The 18,376-nt window shown below is 39.6% G+C and overlaps 1 protein-coding gene across 13 annotated transcripts in view; it reads right to left on the bottom strand.

Moving 5' to 3' along the window:
- Positions 1 to 18,376, bottom strand: part of PLCB4 (phospholipase C beta 4) — a 426,442-nt gene that overhangs the window by 181,261 nt on the left and 226,805 nt on the right. For 3 of the 13 annotated variants that reach the window (XM_058684911.1, XM_058684906.1, XM_058684910.1), the window contains one exon: positions 3,247 to 3,308. The exons of the other annotated variants lie outside the window; for them this stretch is intronic. The gene's annotated coding sequence lies outside the window, so the exon portion shown is untranslated. The remainder of the gene's footprint in view (positions 1 to 3,246; positions 3,309 to 18,376) is intronic. 13 annotated transcript variants of the gene reach the window in all.

Here is an 18,376-nt window from a genome sequence, read left to right on the forward strand (position 1 = left end):
TGTCTCTCTTTTCAAGACCAGAACTAACAGAATATATGGTGGTGTATAGAGTTTACCCTTACAGCCTCTCCCTTAGTAGCAGGTATTAGTCACATGCAACAATGTTTCAAAAGAGTTCAGCCCTCCTCACTCCCACAATAAGGGCCCTGATAAGGTCTGAGGAATAGAAAACAAAAAAAGATGGCAATATGATAGAATAAGTACTTAGGTACGTTTAGATGGAGCTCAAACATAAATTCTACAAACAGCAGTCTCTCTTGGATCTTATTCATGGTGTTCTTGATTGTGCAGCTAAGGTAGTAGTCTATAGTTTTGTGCTTCCAGTCCAGGGGCTCCAGGGAGGGAACTAGGAGAATGGGGGTTTGGATTGACCTTTCCCTCAGGCTTAGTTTCTTCTTAACTAGAACACTCTTTAAACTACTGATGATAATATCTGGATAGCCAAGGTGGGGACTCAAGTCTCTTGGGGACTAAGGCAGGAGCATAGTGAAAAGACCAGAGAAGGCTTAGGTCACATGGACTTGCCTTAGATCAGTGGTTCTCAAAGTGTGGTACCCAGTCAGTAAACATCGTCTGGGAATTTATTAGAATGCAAAATCTCAGGCCCCACCCAGACCTTCTGAATTGGAAAATCTGGGGTGGGGCCCAAAAATCCATGCTGTGTCCAGCAGGCCAGGTGATTCTGATGTCAGGTAAAGTTTGAGAACAACTGCCTTATATCGAGTCCTCACCAAAAGGAAAAAAGGTGAAGAAAGAAAGAGAAGACAAGAGAAGACAAGAGGAGAAAACAGGATCTTTTGATCTTAATCTATAGCCCAGACTAGCTCACTGAGCAAGAGACCTGCTAGGCATTTGGGAATGAAGCTCAGGTAAGAAATAAAGATAGTCCATTTTCCTAGAATGCACACTTCTCTTCAGAAGGCCTTGCAAATCAAGGATATGGAAATTCTGGGTCCCGGTACTCACATTCCCACCAAGATCAAGAGTAGATACCAAGCTGGCCTTAAGTAAATGGGTAATTTCTACAACCATTTCTTTCAAGCTTCATCCTTAAGGGTTAAGTCTCAAGAAACCAGTTCAGGGTGACAGGTGATGTGAAGAAAGCAAACAAAGGGTGATATAACCCAAAACTCAACTATTTATTTAATTTACAATGTAGACTTATTTAATCTACAGCTATTTATTTAATCTACAACATAGACAGTGAAGCCACCTACCAAATAACTTTAAATATTTCCTTCTTCTGGCCCAAACCTTTATGGTCCCTGATAACTGCAAACTATAAGTGCTAGTATTTCTCTTAAAAACTCAGAAGAAATATTGGGGAAATAAAGATTCACCGAGAAAACTCAATCTTTAAGAAGCTGCAACGAACAAAACTGCTGAGGAGGAAGATCACATTAAAACGTGAGGGTTCTAGGGATGCCTGGGTGGCTTAGTCAGTTAAGTGTCTGACTCTGGATCTCAGCTCAAGTCTCAATCTCAGGGTCATGAGTTCGAACCCCATGTTAGGCTCCACGCTGGGCGTGAAGCCTACTTAAAAAAACAAAAAACAAAACAAAAAACAACCAAGAACAACAACAACAACAACAAAACAATACAACTTGAGGATTCTAGAATAAACATGCCTGTAGCTGCACTGAAGAGCAGGGTCATTTCAAAAAACTCAAAAAGTATCAGTTTGCCACTTACATTCTTCACTGGATTTATGAGACTTAACTCATTGCCCCAAATATACTGAGCCCTTTGCATCTTTCTCTTCCCTTTCCATGCCTGAACCTCATTTTTTATGTTTATTTGTTTGAGAGAGAATGGGTGAGCAAGAGGAGGTGCATAGAGGAGAGAGCTCCCAAACAAACCTAAAAACAACCAAGGCCAAGGCCAATAAAGTCTTTTCCTGTTACCCAAATGCACATGTCAGTTCCATTTTTGCGTGCACCTGCCCTTTTCTCCAAGATCCTGAAATTCTGTTCCCAGGCTCCTGTTCCCAACTCATACCCTGCTCTCCCCCTGACCCCCCATTGGTGCCCAATTGGAACTCAGTCTGTAGAATGAGTTTCCGTTCTTCACCTGGTTCTGCAGCTGGTTGAGCCTATGAATCACTTCTTGGCTGACTGTACATCCTAACGTCACCTCTGCTGGGTCCCATCCTTAAGCTCTGACCTCTGAGGTCAGCTTGAGGATGGCTCAGATTGGCACCTGGGTCCTCAAAGGTGGGGACGCACCCTAGACATGTTCTCAGGGGGTATGTGGTTTTCTTTTCTTTTTTTTTTTAAATTTTTTAATATTTATTCATTTTTGAAAGGCAGAGAGAGACAGAGCTTGAATGGGGGAGGGGCAGAGAGAGAGGGAGACACAGAAACAGAAGCAGGCTCCAGGCTCTGAGCTGTCAGCACAGAGCCCGACGCGGGGCTCGAACTCACAGACCATGAGATCATGACCTGAGCCAAAGTCGGCTGCTTAACCGACTGAGCCACCCAGGCGCCCCTGTGGTTTTCTTTTCCACAGAGCTTGCCTCTTTAGAGGAAACCCTACCCCACTGCTCATAAGGTCCTTCTCTCTCTTATGCCCAGTCCTCCATACTTTGCCCTTCATTTGCCCTTGGACTGGCTCTGCCATAATTACTAGGCAAAGCATCACCGATATGAATCATACATGTCAAGAGAAAAAAAAAAAGGTCTCTTTAGAGGTTTCACCTTGCCTTGATTATCTGAGTGTTTCAAAGGAAAGATTTTTATTTTATCCTTGCTTGAATAATCTATCTGAATGTTGCCTCAGGCAGGTGTATGGGATAAGTCTGAGGACTGCAAGACAGGACTTCACAAAAACAGGGCAACTGCTTTGGACTAGGAGCAGGTGCCAATTCAAAGGCTTGAGAAATCCTTTATTTTAAAAACTATTTTCCTGTTAAAATAAACACAAAGACAATGAGCTCTTAAATTTAATCAAGATTCCTGATATTTAAGTGTTCTCCAAGCAAATTTATAAATAGGCCTTTGCTATTATTACACAGGAGTCAGAAGAAGAGGATAAAGCCTAGGACTGTGCATATTGGAGTGGAGTCCAGACCATAAAAGGAGAAAATATGTTTCCTTAGGTTTTGAGCTAAAAGGTATCCAAATTTAACAGCTTTTATAATATTTACACACACAGAGGTACTACCCGACTTGAAAATAACCTGTGGTCAAAGAGATTTAATCCGAATAAACTCAAATCTCACACAAATTCAATGACCTCCTTACTTACATGTTCAAAACTGTTCCATCTCCACTCTTCAAATGCTTAAACTAAGGACAGAGATGAAACTCCTAGAGATAGTGAGAAAACAGTTACTTGGAATTTAAGGTTTTAGAAGGTTGATTTTTTTTCTTTTTGTGCAAATTCTTTCAAAGACCCACAAACCTTTCTTCTTTGTTTTTTATGCAATTTTTATATAAGAAGTCTGAAAGGAAAAGGAAGCAAAAATCTCTCATTTCAGTTCATTTGTGAGAGAACGGTCATACTTTCAAGATTTTGGTTTCCTTTTTTCCAGATGTGGTGTCATAATTAGCCATGATCTCCAACAAGGCAGAAAACTTACCGTGCGTTGGTTTCTGTAAGTGAGAGGGCACATAGAAACTACTATTCCTCAGGGGCACTCGGGTGGCTCAGTCGGTAGATCATGCCACTCTTGATCTCAGGATCGTGAGTTCGAGCCCCACATTGGATGTCAAGTTTACTTAGAAAAACAAAAAAATACAAAAAACCAAACTACGTGTACGTATTAGAACATACACTGTCTTGGCTTTGTCTGATAGGTCAGCAGGGATTGAACGCTTCATGTTTCACTGCCATTCACCAGCACCAATGTTCACACCACTTGAAACAGGTCTTCTAATAGGTCTTCTAATTAGTATGATCCAAATTTTATGGTTAAGTGATTTGGCCACACCCGAAAAACTGGGTCTGACTTGAATTATAGATTTCATTACTTCTACAATCAATATTAAATTAATAGCACCTGTATAGCCTGTGGGTCTAGAAAGAGCAGGGTGGTCAGAAATGGATGACCTGGATTCCGGTCCCGTCTCTGCCCCAACTAGCTGCATGTCCTTGAGGAAGCCCCTAAGCTCTCAGAGCCTTCATTTCCTTGCCTGTAAGGAGACTCAAACAGTCTCAGGGGCTGAAGCAGTCATTTTTCTGAACCCTTCTAGCTCCAGTTGGTTTGACTAAACATTACTTGGGCTTCAAATAAATGTAGATGTTATTTAAAAGCCCTGTATGTCCTCCTGAAATAGATTTTATTTCCCAAAATTAAAGCCACATTCAAATGGCTCCAAATAAGATTAAAAACAATGTATTATTATTGTGTATTGAAGAGCAACTGACAAGGTAATGACACGGTGACATTTCTAGAACAGCTCTTCAGTAGCAAAGCAGACTTTAAAGATGCCAAATGCTTGCCCAATTCTGGTAAGGTCAACGGCCTTCAAATAATTGTTCCTTTCATACGATGTGTGCTTTTACTGGATTATTTTAAAATGTGTTTGCTTCCATTGCTTATATAGAAACTGAAAAACATCCCTCACTCTCACAAAGCCCAGAGGCAATGGGAAGGAGATCAGAGGTCAGAGAAGTAGGATGTGAAGCAATTCCCAAGGGTTCATGTTGTATTTTATTTTAGCAAATGTCTCCAACTTCTAATTCAAGCCATATCAGCAGGCTGGGAAAAAGAGCAAAAACGGAGCTCCTTGAATGAAATTCCCTGCCCTTTGTTAGACAAACCCTCGGATTCCACCCCCTCCCCCCCCCCCCCCCCCGTGTCCACACTAATAAGCAAAATTGCTGAAAATCATTAGGGCCCATGTGTCTGCAATCAATTATTTTGTTTCTTAAGGGGTAAAGTTTGACCCAGCATATTTTAAAATGCTACAAGATTTCAGGCAAGTTTCAAAGACACCAGGAAGAAGTCAACAGCCTGACCCACGGAGGAGGAAAATGACATTCTCATTAGGCAAGAGAAGAGGACGTCCTTAAGTAATGAGATATGAACGCGGCTCCTGTCACAACTCAGCTCTGAATGTAGGTGCTGGGGGCTAACGTGCTGACCCACCAAGCTTCACAAAGCTCTCAAAATAAGGGCGCTGGACATCCATGTGATAGTTACATTTTACCAAGTACGTTCACAAACTCTCTAAGTTGGAAATCATAACTCAAATGCAGAGTGTGGAAAGTGGAGCTCAGAAAGCTTAGATTGTCTCAAATTATGGTTAAGAACTAGCACTTAAACCTTTTGATTTTAAACTCTCACTGTCTGACCTTGATCCTCATGATGAAAGTTCCTTAAATTCAGTAGAACATTTTGAATATATGGCCTCCAACCCAAATGAGGGAAAGTCATCTCTTCTTGGGATTGTATTTAATAAGATATTTTAATAAGAAGTACTTCAACCAAAACTAAGGACTACCTCCATAAAGGAGATGCCTATATTTCTGTCAATATCCAACTTCTCATTTCAAATTCACCCCACACAGATCCTTGTTACTCCAGCTTCCAAATCAGGAGATATTTTTGGTTATCTAAAAGAAAATGGAATTCAAGTTTCTTGCATTTATTTTTAAATGTTTTCATAATTTCCACTTTAAAAAGATCACTGTTATCTTTAATGCTTAGCTCTGTTTTTAGAGTCTTTTAAATGTGATAGAGAAAACTTAGTATTATCAAAACATCAAGATCTAACCACTTAGTCCATGACATTAGTTGGCCTACAGCGCTATTTTGGAATATTTGTGGTGGGCATTTTAATAAAATTTATGTGGTTGCCTATGCTTTACTCAAATAAAATCACAAGTGTGACTAAGCCATGATAAATATTTTTATTTTTCTTCTGCCCTAATTGAAACCAACCCTCGAGGCAAAACGGGAAAGGAAATAGGATTCAATTATGGCCATTACATGAATGAGTTAAATCAGGTTTTGTGGACAAAACATCTGAAGTTTAAAAGACAGGAACACTTATCATTAAGGCATATGTTGGCCATCTATGTCACACACTCCCATGGCCAATTTTCTTTAAATAGTAAAAATAAGCTGTGCTCCATATGACCATTTCCTAACTATCAATTCTCTGTAAGTATTTTAAAATATGAAATCCATGTTAAATATTCTGTCCAAAATGACATTTGAGAAGCTGGACTTTTAAGGCTTTACATGCAGTATCCTTATCTCGTTCCTGAGATTTCTTAATCTCTGTAGAATTTAACCTCTACCATCACCCTATAGTCAACTCATCCTGGTTTCCCACTTTTGTCCTCCATCCTTGTTTGTTCTCATTCTCCCTCCTGTGGTGATCCTGCAATATCACTGTTCTTTGGTCCTCTCCAGAATTCCACTCCTCATTTTCAGTTGCCTCCTGCGACATCTCCACCAGCACTCCTAGCACTTTAGATGTCCTGATATGTCCCAGCTGAGCACACTACTACAAAACGATTGCTTGGAAGAATGAGTCAAACTATCAAGATCCATGTAAGAGGAATCAACACAAAGATCTTCATGTTGGTTAAACAACAACAAGAACAACAAACCTACAGGACCAAATTAAAAAAAAAAAAGCCGACATAAGAAACAACAGGTTTTGGCAAGGATACAGAGAAAAAAGAACCCTCATGCACTGTTGGTGGAAATGCAAACCAGTGCAGCCATTGTGGAAAATGGGTAAAAAGAGAACTACCCTTCAATCCAGTAACTGCACTATAGGTATTTATTCAAAGAATACAGAAACAGTAATTCAAAAAGATACATGCACCCCTATGTTTATAGCAGTATTATTTATAATAGCCAAATGCAGCTCAAGTGTCCATCTATTGATGAGTGGATAAAGAAGATGTGTGGGATATGTGTATGTGTGGGGTGTGTGTCAGATGGAATATTATTCAGCCATAAAAAATAATGAAGTCTTGCCTTTTGCAGTGACATAGAGCTACAGAGTAAAATATTAAGCAAAATAAGCCAGTCAAAGAAAGACAAATACCATATGATTTCACTCATATGTGGAATTTAAGAGACAAAACAAATGAGCAAAGGGAAAAAGAGAGACATGCCAAGAAACAGACTTTTAACTATAGAGAACTGATGGTCACCAGAGGGGGGTTGGGTAGAGGAATGGGTTAAATAGGTGATGGGGATTAAGGAGTGCACTTGTCATGATGAGGACTTACGTAATGTAGGGAGTTGCTGAATCACTTTATTGTACACCTGAAACTAACATAACACTCTTTATTAAACAATGAATTAAAAACTTCTAAAAATTGGCTTTTTTATATGAAAACCATCTGAACTTTCAGTGAACGACAGTCTTCATGAGCTAACAGTAAAGAGGTCATTGTTTGTACCCTAATGGGATCTGGGAAAGACAAGAAATCGATGAATGGCTAGAACAATCTCAGCAAACTCTCTCAGATCCTGCCACTGCTTTGCACTATTTTGTAAATTCAATGTCACAATTTTAAGAAGCATATCAACAAAACAGAGGAGTTGGTGAAGGAAGTCATGCCATTTAAGCAACAATTAATAAAAGAAGTTCCAGAGATTTCAGAGTCAATCTAAGCTCTTCCTATAACTGGGTGGGAACAGAAGGCAAGAACCGGTGAACTGGGCTGAGTCCCACAGCCCTACTGATGGAGCTGGGAAAGAACAATGACCATGAACTGCTGGTCCAATACCAATGCGATCCCCATTCTGACAGATGGCATGTATTGAAACTCACTCATATGGAAGACGGAGTAATAGAGATATTCTGTGTTCATTCAGAGGAAAAACTATGTACCAAAGATTAGTGGTCTTAGGAAATGGGAACCCTCTTGCACTGTTGGTGGGAATGCAAACTGGTGCAGCCATTCTGGAAAACAGTGTGGAGGTTCCTCAAAACATTAAAAATAGAACTACCCTATGACCCAGCAATTGCACTACTAGGAATTTATCCAAAGGATACAGGAGTGCTGATTCACAGGGGCACGTGAACCCCAATGTTTATAGCAGTGCTTTCAACAACAGCCAAATTATGGAAAGAGCCTAAATGTCCATCAACTGATTAATGGATAAAGAAGATGTGGTTTATATATAAAATGGAATACTACTTGGCAATGAGAAAGAATGAAATTCTGCCATTTTCAGCAACATGGATGGAACTGGACAGTGTTATGCTAAGTGAAATAAGTCAGTCAGAGGAAGACAGGTATCACATGTTTTCATTCATATGTGGAACTTGAGAAATTTAACAGAAGACCATGGGGGAAGGGGAGGGGAAAAAACAGTTACAGAGAGACAGGCAAACCCTAAGAGACTCTTGAATACAGAGAACAAACTGAGGGTTGATGGGGGGTGGTAGGGGAGAAGGGAAAATGGGCGATGGGCATTGAGGAGAGCACTTGTTGGGGTGAGCACTGGGCGTTGTATGTAAGCGATGAATTGCAGGAATCTACCCCCAAAACCAAGAGCACACTATATACACTGTATGTTAGTCAACTTGACAATAACATATATTTTGAAAAAAAGGAATGTAACTTTAAATCAGTATCAGGAAAATTATTTAACAATGAAAAGTGTGAATTTTCAGGTTTCAGAGTAGACACTTCTCATCTGAGAAGGACTGAGATGTCCCTCTGTTCTTAGAAGTTGTAAAAGGATTGTTGCACTGAGTGAGATGGGAATAAATGCCCTCTAATGACTTTTCAGAAAATAAAGTAGGGTTAGTCCATCTTTAGATCTTATCAGCCCTTTTCCAGATTCTTCTGACCCAAAGTAGTCTGAGCATTCTCTCAACTCAAGTATGCAGTGAAATGCTTTCTGATGTTTATTCTGTATATGAATATTGGTTAAAATTCAAGTGATAAACAGATACAGAATGATTGGGAAATGCTTGTACAATTTTGTATTTGCAAATAGTCTTGGAACTAATAAAAAACAAAACTTTCTACTTAAACAGCCATCATCTTGTCTTTGATTTGTGAACTAGAAAGAGTCTTGCAAGAGCCAAGCCATCAAAAAGACCACAGAAAGCAGTTTAGAAAACAATGATTCACAGTGACTACACTTAATTAAGACTTTTTCCACCCTAAACTAGAACAAAATATATTATAAAGCCCAAGCTACAGGCTTCTGATTTTGGTCATTTTTGGTCATTCGTATGCCAGTCTCTGGGAAACAAAGAATTTCAATTTCAGGATACTGGCCAACATTTCAATTTTGAGAAGGTGCAGTTTGCTTGCCAAACATCCATCACTTTAATTTTATAAACTGGTACGCTATTCTTACTCAACACTTGTCATAAAACCATCGTACACTGCTTTGCTAAGCAGCAGCTATGTGTGACGCCCAATTGTATTTTCAATATTAAATACCTGAAACTTATGGGTGAAATTTTCTACCTTGTTTATTTTTTTTTAACGTTTATTTATTTTTGAGACAGAGAGAGACACAGCATGAACGGGGGAGGGGCAGAGAGAGAGGGAGACACAGAATCGGAAGCAGGCTCCAGGCTCTGATCCATCAGCCCAGAGCCCGACGTGGGGCTTGACACGGGGCTCGAACTCACGGACCGCGAGATCGTGACCTGAGCTGAAGTCGGACGCCCAACCGACTGAGCCACCCAGGCGCCCTGTTTACCTCTTTTAAACAGCATGGAGACTATAAGAATTATCAAGACAACTGGTACATCAGCAACAGGTAAATGACACTGGTGCAAAGGGAAAACATGTCTTTGAAAATTCTGTATCTGTTCTCTAGTTTAAATTATTCAAATCACTGTTTGGCTAAAGGGAAAGAAAAACACAAGGGATCTGAAGAAATGAGATAGAAGATAAACCACGAAATGCAGATAAATCGTGCATAGTCTCATTCAAGAAAGTTCCCCTCTCTCCTGCAGTTTATATCACAAAGTAATTTTATTAAGGTTTTATGGAAAGGTCACTATTGCATTTCTGCAATATTAAAAACTATTTTAGCATACAGAAATCCCACATGAGCCTGAAATATTAGTTCAAGACTAAGTTTATTAAGGTTTTGGCATGGTTCAATATTAACGTTCTCCAAACATTACAACCATTTCAAATCAGATAAACAGTGGGATATAAAACCATGGTTCATAAAAATAAAATAGCATCATTACATATTAGTTCTTGAAGATTAGCTTTAAATATATTCTAAACCTGTGAAGCAGCTTATCAGAACAGTTCATTGTGCATTGACGCTTTCATTTCACAAAGGAATCAGCCACAAACACAGTTAAGGCCTGGGTAGCATTTATCAAAGTAAATTGGTATTTTTAAGACAAATTCTAATTCAAGTGCCAATAATAATGTGAGTTATCCTCCTAGTCCCTTCTGTCTCCTAATATTTTCATCTATGAATGTCTGATGATTAATCAGAGAAAATCTTTTAGGTCTGTACCTGAGTCAGGTGAGTCTGCTGACTTAAGTTCTTTAACTCCTATATTTCAGGGAAGGTGTAAGTTTTATCTGATATAATCAAACAGCAGAAGCCCGTTCTCCAGCAGTGTGTGAAATTACTGTCAGTTTTTGGTTTTTTGTTTTTTTTTTTTTAAATAAAATATTCATTGGTAACAAACACATTGGAAAATGATGATGCTCCCTGGTGAGTGAAAAGCACTCCCTGAAATTTACAGAGCACCCACAGTTTCACCAGATGCCCCATAAGTAGAGTCATTCTTTGACTCCAGGCATAAGATTGAAGACATCACTTGGCCCACAGCTCTGTGCCCAGGAAGATGCTATGGAAGCATTCCTGGTTACATGAATATACAGATTCTAGTGATGGGAAGTGTATACACAGATGCTGAGGGCTCATGAAAACAACCTCTCACTGGACCTCAGGCCCTCCCTTCTATTTAGTTTCTTATAGATTTGAACAGTTGATCTGAATCCTCTCTCTGTGAAGTCATGACTCATGATGACCTCCTTCCCGTAGTCTTAAAGACTTGGGACTCCCACTGCATTTTGTGGCTGTGTTTTAAAGTAGATGTAGTACTCCAAGGTGCCTTCATAGTTCTCTGCAAAGCAGTAGATCATATTCCAAAGCTTAAATGATTGACTACAGAACTGACATTTCCCTTTATGGTCAAAAGAATGAAATAGTTCTCAGCTATTCTTAGGCAATGAGCACAAAGGCTTTAAGCCTGCAGAAATGGATGCTAAGGATGTAGAACCAGACACCAAAGAATCTCCCCTAAATGCTACCTTCCAAACTTAAATCAGCCTCTTCCCTCATAGCTGTAACATCCTCCCAATATGCCAAATAAGGACTCACTTCTGCAAAAGTTTTTTGAAGTGTGAGCGTTTATGGGCAGAGATACATACCAAATATGTTTATAGGTTACTTATATTTTCAGCCTACTTAATTATTAAATCCAAATGAAGGCAGCTGCGTCCAAAAAATACATAGTAAATGGGGTGGGAGGAGGGAAGAAGCTCGAACCCTAACCTCCAGCCTATTTTTAGATATGCCTCAATACACACACCTACACAGGGAAGCTCACAATTACATGAGACACACAGACTCACTCCAGTGGGCAAGAGTGCACTCAGAGAGGAAAAGACTAATTTTAAGACCGGATTCAACCAATTATCATGAAACCAAAGGAGAATTCCACAAATCACTCTTCAAGAAATGTCCCCGTCTGAAGATGGTCATGCATGTCATTCTGAAGGGGTTCCCAAAGGTAGACGAGATGACATACACAGAAGGCTCTGGGAACAATGTAGCTCCCTATATATTATTGAAGGAATTATTTCATAATAGACATGGATTCTATTAGCAGCTGTTAGCTGCTAGCAGAGCATTCTAGCCTCTGCCAACCCCTACATTTTCTATGAATTCTAGGACTAGGAGGACTACATTGTGCAAAGGGACCGAAGATCAGGCTTTATGTACTGAGGGCCACTGCAAGTAAAAATGATAATTCAATTTTTTCTTTGACCAAAAATGCATACAACAGTCCAAAGCTAGTCACATGAAACCAGTAACTCAGTTCTAACCAAATTACCCTGGAAAGAAATGAGTATGTTCATAACAAGGCTGGGTTTGGCTTGGTTAAAATAATTCCATGAGATTGACTGTAACTGTATTTCTAAATACTTGTAAAAAGTTGTCCATTGTTTATGTTTATTGTTACTGTTGTAATATTTTTTTTTAAGTATTCCTACCGCACTTAAGCACTCTTTGTGCTTGATGGTTTCCTTTATAGAAAATAAGTCTGCAAAAAACAAAGTATCTTCATGAGGGTTGTTTTTTCACCAAGAAAGTCAATGCTTACACCCCTCTGCATCATCCCATGTGAAGCCATATGACAGGAAGGCCATTTTAAGTTAGACAATTGCTTATTTTTATTTATAACACACAGTTAGTTGCGTTTTACTAAAACTATTTAAGTAGTCTAGACTTAGTCTAAAAACTTTCCTTTTGAGAGCCTAGATTATAATACAGTCAATACATTAACATAGGACTCAGTTTTAGAAGGAATGTATCTCATAGAATTATCTCAAGAACTAATAGCAAAAGAATGTATCTCAAGAATTAATAGCAAAAGCTACATAGTCTATTTGTCCTTAATCTATTTATTGCTGGTGGAAGGCAGTATTTCCAACATATGTCCAAATATCATTTTATGTATTTTCATAGATATTAATGATTTGCTAGCACACAATCTTGAAAGTAAATTTTTTTTACACAGGTATGTGAAGGATGAGAGGGAGAAAAAAAGATCATAGAATAAAAATACACATTTTCCCCCTTTGCCATTTCTGTCCCCAAGCCCATAGAATTCTCAAAGCCTTTGGTTTTCTATCCTTTGCTTATATGACTCCCCATCTTCCTCAGAACATGAGCCAGTCTGTGTACTGTGCTATAAGGCCCTCTATTATGTAGCCCTATACCACTCTCCTCCCTTCTCCTATTCCTTTCCCATGCTCACTTGACTCCAAACACACGGATTTTCTTCCTGTTCTTCATAGAGGCCATTCATAATTCTGTCTCAGGACCTTTGCATATACTGTTCCTCAGTTTGGACTGCTCTTCTGAGTATCCGCCTGGCTCTTTACATGCAGATCACTGTTCGCATGTCACTATATTTTTGTATATGCCTCTCATTTACAAAATAACATACCACCCACTACCACCACCAGGATTTCTTTCCCTCTACCTGTTCTATTCTTCTACATAAAATACATCAACATCTGATACCTATTATTCAATATATTTTGTTATATCCTTCCAATAGAGCAGAAACTTTATATATTTTCTGCTGCATCTGTCATATAAAACATGTGTGACATGAAGTTGGTGTTCAATATATACTTGTGTAGAATAAATAAATGCGTTCCTCTTCTGACTTTGCTGCAATGAAGAAATTAACAGAGGAAGCTGGTGGTCCAATATGTTGGTTGACTCTATGTTGGTGACTTGGGGAGGGAGAGCAAATAATTAAATGGGACATTAACACAATGTAAAGGGAATAAATGAAGGTCCTAGGGTTAACTACAGCCTTCTGCCTCTTCTCCAAGGGACTGTGTTAGTTATTTCAGTGTAACCCTGCTGGACTAGACACTAACCAGAACTTGACAGTGGTAAGGCACAGCCTCCACACTTAGAAACCCAATCCAGCAGAGAAGAGGTAGATAGATAATTCAACACAAACAGTACAATATTTTACAGGAATTTAGAGACAGGAGAAACAACCTTTACCATAATTTTGCTTCTGAAAATACAAACCACTTCATACAACTCTCTGACCTTCCACAAATCCGTATCATTAGAAGACCCACCTCCGATCCCTGAAAGCCTGAAGATGGAAATTGATGGTATCTCTGAATATGACCAACTCTCAAAGGCCTGAATGGATTTTTATGGAGCTAAAGGGTGAGGTCTAACTATCATTTGAGACAACATAACACCTAATTGCACAAAAGGTTTTACTCTACATCCCCTTCTGCATCCATGCAAGGGGCCACATGTCTAGTTCCAGCCAATGGGCTTTGACCGAAGAGGAGGCGTGACCCTTCTTGGCTCAAACATATATTGCTCCCTCCTGAGCCACCATAGACTGTTTGCAAAAACAGTCACAAAGTCTTCCCTTCTCTGTATCCTGCCCCTTGGCAAGGTGACCCTGCAGCTTCTCCCAACAAGATGTGGAGATTTCTCCAAGCGGATCTTGGATCTGGGTTTGGCATATGACTCAGCTTTGCTGCAAATCAGACACATGAAAAGCACGTACAGCCCTTCCACACTGGGGTATTCTTTCTCGTTTCTCTTTGAAACTCAGAGACTATTATGTTAAAAGACTAAGAAAGCCTGCTGGAAGAGGAGAGGCCATATGGAGAGAAGCCTCCGTCAAACCAGTTATCCTGTTTGACACTCCAAATAAATACATGATTGGGGCTATCCTAGACCATCCAGTCCCGGCTGAGCCAGCCAAGACTAGTAACACCTCCAAATGAATACACAAAATTGTGGAAAAGAACACAATTGTTTTTTAAATCCACAAAATTCTGGGGTGATCTGTTACATAGCAAATGCTAACTGATACACCTGCTAGACAAGGATGGGTGGGGTGAGAGTTGACTCTATATGGCTCTGGCAGTATGTGCACATTTTAGTTTTATTATGTAAAAAAGCTATTTAAAAGGATTAAGAAGTTCTGAGGAAGAGTTAAAGGAATTCAGAAAAAAATCATAAGGGAGCAATAAGCTAGCAAAGCCATCCAGGATATGAGTAGAGGAGAATAATAAAATTAAAGTCAGTTACCTATGATATTTAGCAAGGACTTAAAACTTTAGCAAGGACTTAAAGGACTTTAGCAACATCATTTTTCTGGATGACAGTAATTATCAGGAGCACAAATCTGTCCATTTTACCACAAACAACTTGACACAGTAAAGTCTGTATTTGGGGCACCTGGGTGGCTCAGTTGATTGGGCATCCTACTTCAGCTCAGGTCATGATCTCAAGGTTCGTGGGTTTGAGCCCTGCATCAGGCTCTGTGCTGACAGCAGCCTGGAGCCTACTTTGGATTCTGTGTCTCCCTCTTTCTGCCCCTCCCCTGCTCACGCTTGCTCAAGTTCTCCCTCTCTCTCTCAAAAATAAACAAACATTAAAAAAAAAGAAGTTTGTATCTTATCTTTGAATCTCCCCACCTGCTTCTCAAACCCCGTACCTAGCAGAGTGACTGGTATTTTAAGAGGCGAGATTAGAGACTCTTGAATAAGGAATGAATATGGAATGAGGGAAGGAAAGACTCAGTTATGCTATGTGATAACAAAGTGTGTGTCTACACTTCACTCCACATCCCTTTCCAGGTCAGCCTTTGCATTCTCCCAAATTGTTCTTATTTATGGCTCCCCTTCCATTCAGAGGAATAAGTAAGGCAATGGTAATGCGATAAGTAAGAATCATGAAGGTTCTGAGTTAGGGCATCTGGATGTTATAATAGCATTTTGTAGCAAGGCCTGTAAAATAGCCATTTATAATATTTAGCCGTATTTTTACTTCTGGATGTTTTACTTTTGTTTAACTCATATGGCAGATATTTGTAAATTGGTACCCAAATAATATAGTTATGTAATATTTATTGAAATTTTTGAGTGTGTTTAATGCTTCAATACTTTAAACTAAATAAGTAATATTAACCATCTAACCATAGTGTTTTCCCAGGGACCCTAAATTTAACTCCTTCTCAATTTTACAAAATCATTCAGTTCCATATTTCCAACTAAACACAAGACTATCATTTTAAATATAAGAACCGACACGTTTTGAGCAAAATTAGGTAATACACTATTATGTGATAAACATAATATCGTAAAACATTTTAGAATTCGGTTTAGATATGTAGTTACTTCACAGTTCAGCTGACTTACTTTGACTCTCCTAGACTGGAGTATTTTCATTCCATCATTTCAACCTAATATACCACGAATTGTTTTGAATGTGATAATGTGCATAGCCTACAAATATGACTCATAGACAGAAAAATATGGTTCCAAAATTTTACTTTACATGCCGAATATCACTTGGCTAATTTGAAGATTATTAATAGTCACATTTTCAAGGGTTTAACTTTATTTCCCATTGTGTTCAAAAATGTTTTCTCACATCTAATCTGTATCAATACTTTGTGTGACAGGTGTTAGGATTGCATTCATTTTACAGATAGGGAAACTAAGATCTGGGGCAATGAAATCATTTTTCCAAAGTCACAAAGCTATTAAATCATGAGGCCAATATCTGAATGAAGACCACCTCATCTCAGAGTGGAGAATTCTGCTTTCTCTCAAAAAAAAAAAAAAAAACAAAAAAACCATAATAGAATGGCTCTTTTAAAAAGTGCAGTTTCTAAGAAAGTTTGAAGCATGATTTAATATGGGAAATTCCAAAGAAACCTTCAAAGCAGCATCTATTATGTAAAATGTGGTATACTTTTTTTTTTTTTTTTGGGTCTCCTGGAACAGATGTTTCTTTGCCCTAAGCTAATAGTCTCCTTCCTGTCTCCTTCCTTTGCTGAATCGTAACTCGAGCAGGCCTTCAGGCACAGTTATTACGAACACACATCCAGCATACGGAACCACCCGTGTCTGCTGGGATTTACAATGGAGTTAATATCTGGATTTACTGGACCATACTCGGTGAGGACTTTTGTCTCCCTCCATTTCAATGTTCTTCTCTTAGAGTGAACTTTCATGAAGGTAAGCTGGGGCCAAAGACAAGAAGGGTCAACGAGGAGCAGGCCAGGCCCACAGTATACAATGAATAAGTCACAAACACAACGGTATTTGGTAACACTAAAAATCCAAGCAAGGCAGGCATTAGTTTTTTCCTCATTTTTCTTTCTGAGGAGAATGCTTTACTGGTTTCTAACTCCAACTAATGGGATGAAAAATCTCATTTTTCAAAAAAAAAAAAAATTAGGGCAGCATCTCACACCCCTCCCTACCCATCCTACCTCCCCAGGTCAAAGAAGGGAGCAGAACATACTTGCCTTTTCACAGGTCTCCCTGCCTCCTTGTCCCAACTTGGGAATCCAATGTGAAGAGCCAATGTGTTGGCCCAAACTCTCCTGGAAAATGGGAGTAACCAAATGCCCCTGGGCCTGAAGATCACTGATCTCTTTCCTGGGGGCCCACTCAGATCAAACTTCTCAGGGGACATCCCCTAGTACCTAATTAATCTTTACCCCCACCCCCACTCCTAGAAACTTCATAGCTCCCTGGTCTAGCCAGAGGGCTGATTTTTGTGTACATGAGTCTCTTGGTTCCTTCTGGCTCCTAGCAACCAAGTAAGTCAGTCCCCATCTCAGCCTATTCTAAGTATCCTGGCTTTAACCATCTGCAAAATACAAAAGGTGCTAGCTGGCCAACAGCCAGTCTGTTTGTAGTGGAAAACGTGGAACAGCTTAGACCTCCAACAACAGGGTGAAGTCACGTCAAGTGTGACAAAGCCACAGGACAGAACAGTACAAGGCCATTAACGATGACGGTTTCAAAGAGCTTTTCATAACACAGGTAAATGCTGGGGTTTAAATGGAAGAATGTATCACACAGTTTCAACTATTCAAAAAGATGCACACAAACAAAATACAAAAGACTTGAAGGAAAATACTCAAGTGTCAGCCAGAGTGAGGTTTCACTTGGGTGAAGGTTTCTTGCCAAGTTTTTTTTTTTTCTTTTTATAATTTTATGCACCTTCTATATTTTTTAAATGATCACATCTTATTTGGATTTTTTTTTTTTTTTAATTTTTTTCCCAACGTTTTTAATTTATTTTTGGGACAGAGAGAGACTGAGCATGAACGGGGGAGGGGCAGAGAGAGAGGGAGACACAGAATCGGAAACAGGCTCCAGGCTCCGAACCATCAGCCCAGAGCCTGACGCGGGGCTCGAACTCACGGACCGCGAGATCGTGACCTGGCTGAAGTCGGACGCTTAACCGACTGCGCCACCCAGGCGCCCCTTATTTGGATTTTTAAAAAATCCTCCAGGGGCGCCTGGGTGGCTTAGGTGGTTAAGCGTTCAACTCTTGATTTTGGCTCAGGTCATGATCCCAGAGTTATGAGACTGAGTCCCATGTCAGACTCTGTGCTGGGCATGGAGCCTGTTTGGGATTCTCCCTCCAACCCCTCTCTCCTTCTTCCCCTCCCCTGCTCTCTCAATAGATAGATAGGTAGGTTGGTAGGTTGGTAGGTAGGTAGGTAGGTAGATAGAATAAAAACACATAAAAAGTACTCCAATCTCCCTAAGGGATTACTAACATGATGATGGGCTCCCGGAAGCTGCTGAGTAAGACAACTGTTGATACTTCTGACATAGCTTTCATATCTCACAGTTCACCTTA

The sequence above is a fragment of the Neofelis nebulosa genome, chromosome 9 (genome assembly GCF_028018385.1).
Source record: "Neofelis nebulosa isolate mNeoNeb1 chromosome 9, mNeoNeb1.pri, whole genome shotgun sequence".
Taxonomy (NCBI): domain Eukaryota; kingdom Metazoa; phylum Chordata; class Mammalia; order Carnivora; family Felidae; genus Neofelis; species Neofelis nebulosa.